Source organism: Bidens hawaiensis, unplaced genomic scaffold (genome assembly GCF_021521415.1).
Source record: "Bidens hawaiensis isolate Kalapana, Puna unplaced genomic scaffold, B.hawaiensis_p1.1 tig00008534_1, whole genome shotgun sequence".
Lineage (NCBI taxonomy): Eukaryota > Viridiplantae > Streptophyta > Magnoliopsida > Asterales > Asteraceae > Bidens > Bidens hawaiensis.
In genome coordinates this window covers 184,067-192,407 of record NW_027491609.1, presented here as the reverse complement: position 1 = coordinate 192,407, position 8,341 = coordinate 184,067, and positions in this window count along the sequence as shown.

Genomic DNA, 8,341 nt, shown 5'->3' with positions numbered 1-8,341 from the left:
AGAATATTAATAGGTTTGGTTACCATTAGTTTATTCGTTTCGATTTGTTTATGAATAATTTGTTTATATCTTTGGTTTTGTTAAGCATTTTTAGTAGGTTTGATTTGTTTATGTTTAGGTTTTGAAGTTGATTAATGTTAATTTAGGTTTTGGTTTGGTTGTTGATTAGTGTTAATTGTGGTTTTGTTTGATATGCTAAGAATTTTAATAGGTTTTATTACCATTAGTTTGTTCGGTTCAGTTTTTTTATGAATAATTTGTTTATATCTTTGATTTTGTTAAGAATTTTTAGTAGGTTTGATTTGTTTATGTTTAGGTTTTTTTGTTGATTAATGTTAATTTTTGGTTTTGGTTTGGTTGTTGATTAATGTTAATTGTGGTTTTGTTTGATTTGTTAAGAAGGTTTGAGCGATGAGTTGTTTGAACAATACGATCAACCCAATGTGTCATTCAGAATTACTCATGTGCACGTTGATGCAGAAGAAGACAAGGTTGAAGCACATGGCACTGCATCAGACTGAGAATATATGACGCAGTTATGATATGAAATTGCTGAGCTGGTTAATGCAAAGTACCGAATAAATTATTTTTAAAAATTTTATTATGCTTTTATGAATATTATTTTAGTGTTGTTTGAATATTATTTAAATTTCTATGTTGAATGACTTTTATTATATAAATTTCAGCTTATTTAAAAATTTAATGTTATATTTTAGTAGTCTGCAGACGTTAAAAAACAAACAGGCTTCTTATTACAGACTGCAGAGGTTTGGTCCACCTCTTATGCTACAGATGCCTGCAGATGTGGTTCACAGACTGTAGGCATTTTGCCTCTTAAAAAACAAACAACACCTTAGTAAATTTCTAAATGGCATCTCATCAAAGTTCACTTCTTCCTCAATGCCATCCTCCACCTCTGGAGTGTCACAATCTCTTCATCCTCTACCTTCTGTTCAGAGGAAGAATAGCATTCCCGGTATATCCATCTTAGGATCCGGAGGCTACAATGTCACAACCCCCAACCCTATACCCCGGGAGGGAATCCGTGAATGCAAGTGGTGGTATCGATGTTTATTATTAAAATATTTAGCAGCGAAATAATTAATCAGGACCGTAGCTATGAAAAATCATCAAAGTATAAAAACATCGTAATTATTATTTCATAAACTGTGGATAAACCCATATTTTACAAACATAAGTTTTTATAGAGAAATCAAAATTTACAAAACACATTGGTGACAAGCTACTTATTTAAGATGAAAGCCCGAGAGTAACATTCTTATGTCTCTAATAATTCACCTGAAACATGTTTTTTTAAATATTTGATCAGCAAAAAATACTGGTGAGCACATTTATTTGTAAATGCCACATTTTTATAGTTAGAACATTAAATTTTTTTACACATGTCTGCTTACAAATTACCGAAAGGTATTTGTCTCTCGATCGTATATGTGATCGTGGTCATATTACTTATTGGCTAACACTTGTCCAATAATTAAAGTGTAATAGCCCATTAGGAAAGCCTTGTATACAAAACCCCACAATACTAGTAGTAACTATCCCATAAGTCTACAGAGTCTTAATCACTGTAATATAACTAAAACCTTTTGAAAACATTTTTGAAAGCATTTGGACTATCTGTCACGACTTTAATAAGTTTAAAATCATCATGACAGTATTGGAAAACCAATTGTCTCACATAATTGTGAGTTGTACAAAAACTCAAATGTCTCACTTTGCAAGTTTACAAACAAAGAGCTTCTTATAGAAAGCACCAAGTTAAACCCAAGTTAGTATATCTATATTAGTATAAACCGATAATCATAAGATAATCACGAGATTAGAAACTTTACACTATGGCACAAAGTCTCACCTTGTTTAGGTATAACTTTTGGATTTGTGTATAAAAGCTTCTTTCAATCGAGCAGGGTATCGTTACGACTACTCGAGGCTCTATACTAACACTCCTATAAGAAAAAGTGAGAGAGACGAATGACTTTGGACGATGAACTGAATGCCTTGATTAGTCCCTTTTATAGCTGATTTCTGGGTTGGTTGTGTATCGCGATGGCCTAAAAGGAGGGTCATCATGTAGCAAAACTGGCTTGTAGGGTTGTCGAGTCAGGACTAGCTATACCACATGGAAGGAAACATGTTACGTCTGCATAATGACCACCTCGCGTAGCACGATGAGCACAAAAATGTTCAAGATAATTACAAGTCATCGCGTATCGCGACGAGCTGTATTTGTCCATCGCGTAACGTGACCACCAAAAATACTAAGGCGGCTCTCAAGTGGGCGAAGTGCAAAGTGCACCATCAAAGCGCCACATTGCGCCCATCGCACTTCTCCCTAGAGCGCGCGCGCCCTCGCTAAGACCACTGAGTGTGTATTGTCATACAAGAATATTATCACATGAGCTCTCTTCCTTATAGGGGGGCTTACAATTTTATCTTCCTAGTGATGTGGGACATGGTCTCTATTCTTTTGTATACCCATATGGGATAACTTCACTTTCTTCTTTCACAAATGTGGGACAAACCCACATTCTTATTTGTCCACTTTCCCTTTGCTTATATTTTGGTTTGTTATATTCTCCCTTCCTTATTTAAATATTGTCCTCCTGATTTATTGGAATAAATGTGGATATTTTCATTTCATTTATGATTCTAGTTCCCACGTATAATTTGGTCCATCTTGAATCCTCTTCACTTTGACCATTGAGTCTCTTATGCCTGAGATTCTTGATTTTTCTATCTTCAATTTGTAAAGATTTCTCAACGAATTTAAACTTTTCGTTTACCTTTATATCTTGAAGGGGTACTTTTAATGATTCACTAAGTACGCATTTTCTTAAGGTAATTCTAGATGATAGGCCACTGGTCTAGTTCGTTTAATAATTTAGAACGGTCCAACAAACCTTGTGTTTTGGCCAAAATTACCGAAGTAATAAAATCCATTATTCTTAGTTCCCATTTCCATTCCGTCATTTCTAATTGTTGAACTAATCCTGCTGGCTCATGATGTTCATCTATAACTTACGAGCAAGTTAAGCATTTCGAAACGTAACTAGCTATGTCCTTTTTCATTCCTATCAACCAATAGTTTTTCTTCAAATCTTGATACATTTTATCCTTTCCGGGATGCATTGCGTACTTGGACTTATGGGATTCTTCAAGAATCTTTTCTCGTAATCTTCCTACGATTGGTACACAGATTCTGTTCCCCATCCCTAGAATTTCATCATTTCCTTTGACTAGTTAATCAATGATACCATTTGTTTTCTTATTAGCAATGTTATTTTATTCCATTTCTTGGTTTTGAGCATTTTTGTTGGGTCTTAAATTTTAGACCGACACATCAAATTAATACGTGGGTGAAAAATATATTGTTTGATCTCAACCAAGGGTGGATGGCTTGAAGACCAAGTCATGCTATACTAGTATCTTGTTGATTGAGTGCATTGTGTATTGATTGAGATCTAGGGTTTTATCCCTGTGAGAGAGTCTCCTCCCCAGGATGAGATCTCCCGTTGTGGATGATATTTCTTGTGTATGTATGAATGTATGTATGAGTGGTTCATATTTATGCGTATCATTTGACTAATGATATCATATTACCATTTCTATATTGTTTGTGTTTTGATTACATATATGTGTTCATCCTACTTTATTGATTATTATTAATCGAATCAGGCTCGCTCCCAATACATCTCATCCGTCCATTAGATCGTTCAAGAGTGAATACATGTTATAGATCGATCCTGAACCGAGCTCGTTTATCACTGTTCGACACGCTTCGACACCGAGGATCGAATCTGTCAGTTGGTATCAGAGTGAGGTTACCGAATCGTTTAGACTAACCGCTGAATTTGATTGAATTTTCTCTTGAATCCGCCATGGACGTTAAATTTGAAGTTTGTTGAAGTTTTCGTGGTTTTTTGTAAGAATTTAGATGAAATTTGATGTTTTGAAGATGATTTATGTGAATTGATGTTTGAGTTGATGATTAGTTCAGAGATTCAATATCAATTTCACGTTTATACTTTCAGATTCGTCCAAATCTACTGTTTTCGGTTTGTATTAGGTCAAAATCGTTTATATTTGATGTTCTAGACTTGATTGGTTGATGAAATTGATGTTTGATTGGTGATAGAGTGTTGATTTTATGATGATTTGATGAGATTTCAATGATTAATTTCATATATCAAGTGTTTAATTTCAGACATTAGAATTTGGGTTCTTATGTTCAAAATTGGGGAAAATGGTTAACTTGTGTTTGAGCAGAATTATCATGACCGGTCTTGAGTAATTCTGATATGTTGCAAATGGATTAAGTGTTCGAACTAGTTTTTGCTGCTTGATTCACAAAAATTGATGATGAGTGTTCGAGTAGATATTGATTGTGTGTTCGAGATGGTGTATCAATTTACTGATATGAAGTGCTGGCTGTGAGTAAATGTTGTTATCCGAATAGTTGCAGCATATACGGATTCTTAACGAGAACTTAAATGGGCTGAATAAAGTATGTTGCTGCTGATTATGAACACTTGCCGCTGGATAGTTCATTTGATGATGAGGATTGAGACCCAAACACTTGAGCTGTTGGAACTTATTCAAGAGTAGATATTGCAACAGGAGGCTATTGCAACAGGAGGCTATTATGTTAAACAAATGACCTAAATCATCAATTTATACTAGTCTTGTGCCTTGGTCGTCACTCCACCGCCACTTGGATAAGACCAAAGGAATAAAATATAATATAATATTTCACCCGTCAAATATGAGAGTTTGCCCTCGGGGAAGAGCTCTCACCAGGTGGCCGTTTCTTTATGATTATGTATGTATAAATGTATGTATGAGGGTTCTTAATGAGAATCATTCGGTTAATGAAATCATACTTCTACATCTATTTTTTGTGTTTTGATTACAATTGTTCATCCTATTATTGATTGTTAATCGAAACAAACTCTCCACATCCGTCCATTATTATCGTTCAAGAGTGAATACGTGTTATGATTCGATCCTAACCCGGATCCGAGCTCCACCGTTAATACCGATTATCCACGCTTCCGCACCGGGGGTCGGTTCCGACAATTATTATCAGAGCGAGGTTTTTTCATGGATTTGGATGAAATTTGATGATTGAAGGATTATAGATGTGGATTGATGTTTGGGTCGATGATTAGTTCGGAGATTCAACATCAATTTCATGTTTATGTATTCTGTTTCGTCCAGATCTATTAATTTCGGTTCTTTTTTGGTCGAACTCGTTTATATTTGGTGTTCTAGATCGGATTATTTGATGAAATGGATGAATGATTGGTTATGGAATGTTGATTTCGTGATAGTTTGATGAGATTTCAATGATTAATTTCAAATTTTGTAAGCTTAATTTCGGATATAAGATTTTATGGTTCATATGTTCAAATTGGGGAAACGAGTTACATGTGTTTAAGCTGATTGTTGTATTCACGATTACTTGGTGCTTACCCACGAACATTTTTCCTTAATTCATATTCACGAATAGAAGGGGCTGTAGCAGCGAGTGTCACGAGCAGTTAATTGGGGTTCAAGTTGTTAGCTGCTGATATAGTTATTGTTGAATCTGGTTGCTGCTAATGAAGCGGGGTTTGCTGATGATTATCCACAAACAGATGACAATGCTCGAGCGGGGGCATATTAGTAATTACAAGATGCAGTCAAGGGAAATTTGCTGTAGATAAGGTGCATACTGATGGTGTTGCTGCTATTCGGTTTACTTTTGCTGATATATTGAAGATTTTTGAGTAATTAAGCAGGCTGCTGAAATTTTTTATGTACACCTGCTGGTTCAGTTTGCTGCTGATACAATTTTTATTGTTGCTGATATATCACAAACACGAGCAGCTAATACATGCTGATGTTTTTGCGGTAAAATCGTTCACGAATAGGTGCATATATCATAGTGTTGCTGAGTATGCTCGAACAATTAGAATATTTGGGGATGGATTATGTGTCCGTACGTACTTGCTGATATGTTTTGATACATGACTTATTGTTCGTTTGGTGATATAGGACATGTTTATGCACGAGCAATTGTAGTCATGGGTAGAATAGCAATTTAAATCATGTTGATGGTACAAGTATTTCAGATGATGGTACAATCTGATTTGTGAATGGATATGCTGTTGTGGGTATATGTTCGAGTAATTTGCTGCATTGAACAGGCTGCTGCTATAATTGGTTCTACACGAACACTTGTTGCAGCAAAGTTATATTCAGAAGTACTTAGTATATGGTCTCGAGCATATGGTCATTAAGTGATATTCAAAACAGTTGTTGCTGATATGTTTACTACTGCTGCATTCTTCGTATGCTGCTGCATGATTTATAAGGGCATAATGGGCTGATTTATTGCTGTTAAAAAGTGTTTTTAACGAGCTGATTATGTTTCTGATATTGCTAAAATGAACAGATGCTGCTGCTGCTGCACTATTTTAGTATTATATGCTGAATATACAACATGTTTGCAGCATGGGCAGAATGATAATTCTTTGCTTAAACGAGTTTATATGCTGAAATTTTCCAGTATTTTATGCCCAGAGTACATGAAGTTCTGGTCTCGAGTACTTACAATTGATTGATATATTTCGAAGTACTTAAGTGTTCGTGAAGAAAGTTAAATGTTTACTCACGAATACTTGCACATCGGTCACGAATAGTTATCCGTTATTGAAAAGTGACTAGTTTTTATCTACTCGTGAAGGAATTAAAAGGAAGTGTTTACGAGTACTTGTTTTGAGCTTGAGATACTTTTTGAGTGTTTTAAATGCTTGTGAAGGACTTAGCCACGAGTAGTTTTTATTTGTGGAAAAATTTGGCTAAGTGGCCTATCTACTCGTGAACGAACTTCATGATTTACTCACGAGTACTTAATGTTGATGGAAATTGTCTACGTATCTTAAGTGCTCGTGAACAAAATAAAAGTGCCCATGAAGAAAACGCAAGTACTGGTGAACATTTTCAAGTGTTCAGAATGAGTTTTTGGGGCAATTTACATCAGTTGACTATCAAAAGTCAAACGGGCCAAGTTTGGTACAAGTCTTCATTCGTGCTTATCCGTTGACTTTTTGACCGTGTGTTCTCAATGAAAATGTTTGCCCATGTATGAGTGACCGTCTGGAAGTGACTTTTCTGGTCAACTTAGCCGTTGTCTGTGTCGGGTCAACGAGGGGCATTTTGGTCATTTTTGAAGACCTTTTGAGCAAAAATCACAAAAATTTCACAACTTCAACAAGGTGCTTACAAGAACAAAATGGTTGATTTATCTGGATCGTTTCAAGAGTTGACCATGTCAAATGTCAACTTTCAACCACAAAAGGTATCTTTTAATTCGTTTATTTTTAATATTTATCAACAATTCTTGATAGGGATGGTCAAGATTGTTAGAATTGAAGATGTTCACCCGCACTTAATTTAAAGACACATTCGTTTATGACATAGCAACGAAATTGGGGGAGAAAATTCATATGGAATTTCATTGCAAATTTTGGTCGAATCAAGTGAAAGACTCTTTTTAAGGAAAATTTTTGAGTTTATTTCCTTTTGCCGGTTTCGGATTAACTCATAGTTAATCATTGAAGTTTGAATCCTCGATCTTATGCCTATACAACTATATCCAAAAGAGATAAAGAGAAGATGATTTGAAATGAAAAATGGGAGACGCTTATTATGAGGAGGAGAATTTCTATGAAAGGCATAAGGTTATGAGGTGATCGTGAAGGTGATTCGATGGCATCGGTCTAAGGGGGAGATTGTTGGGTATTATATTTTAGACCGACGCATCGAATCGTTACTCGTTTATAATGAGAAATTAAAGAAAAACAACAAGATATTATAACGAGTAATTGAAACATTTGACGGGTGAAATATCATATTATATTTTATTCCTTTGGTCTTATCCAAGTGGCGGTGGAGTGAAGACCAAGGCACAAGACTAGTATAAATAGATGATTTAGGTCATGTGTGCATTGTGAGAGTTTGCCCCTGGGGAAGAGCTCTCCCCGGGTGGCTGTTTCTTTATGATTATGTATGTATGAATGTATGTATGAGGGTTCTTAATGAGAATCATTCGGCTAATGAAATCATACTTCTACATCTATCTTTTGTGTTTTGATTACAATTGTTCATCCTATTATTGATTGTTAATTGAAACGAACTCTCCACATCCGTCCATTATTATCGTTCAAGAGTGAATACGTGTTATGATTTGATCCTAACCCGGATCCGAGCTCCACCGTTAATACCGATTATTCACGCTTCCGCACCGGGGGCACGGTTCCCACGTTGTTTGCTGCTG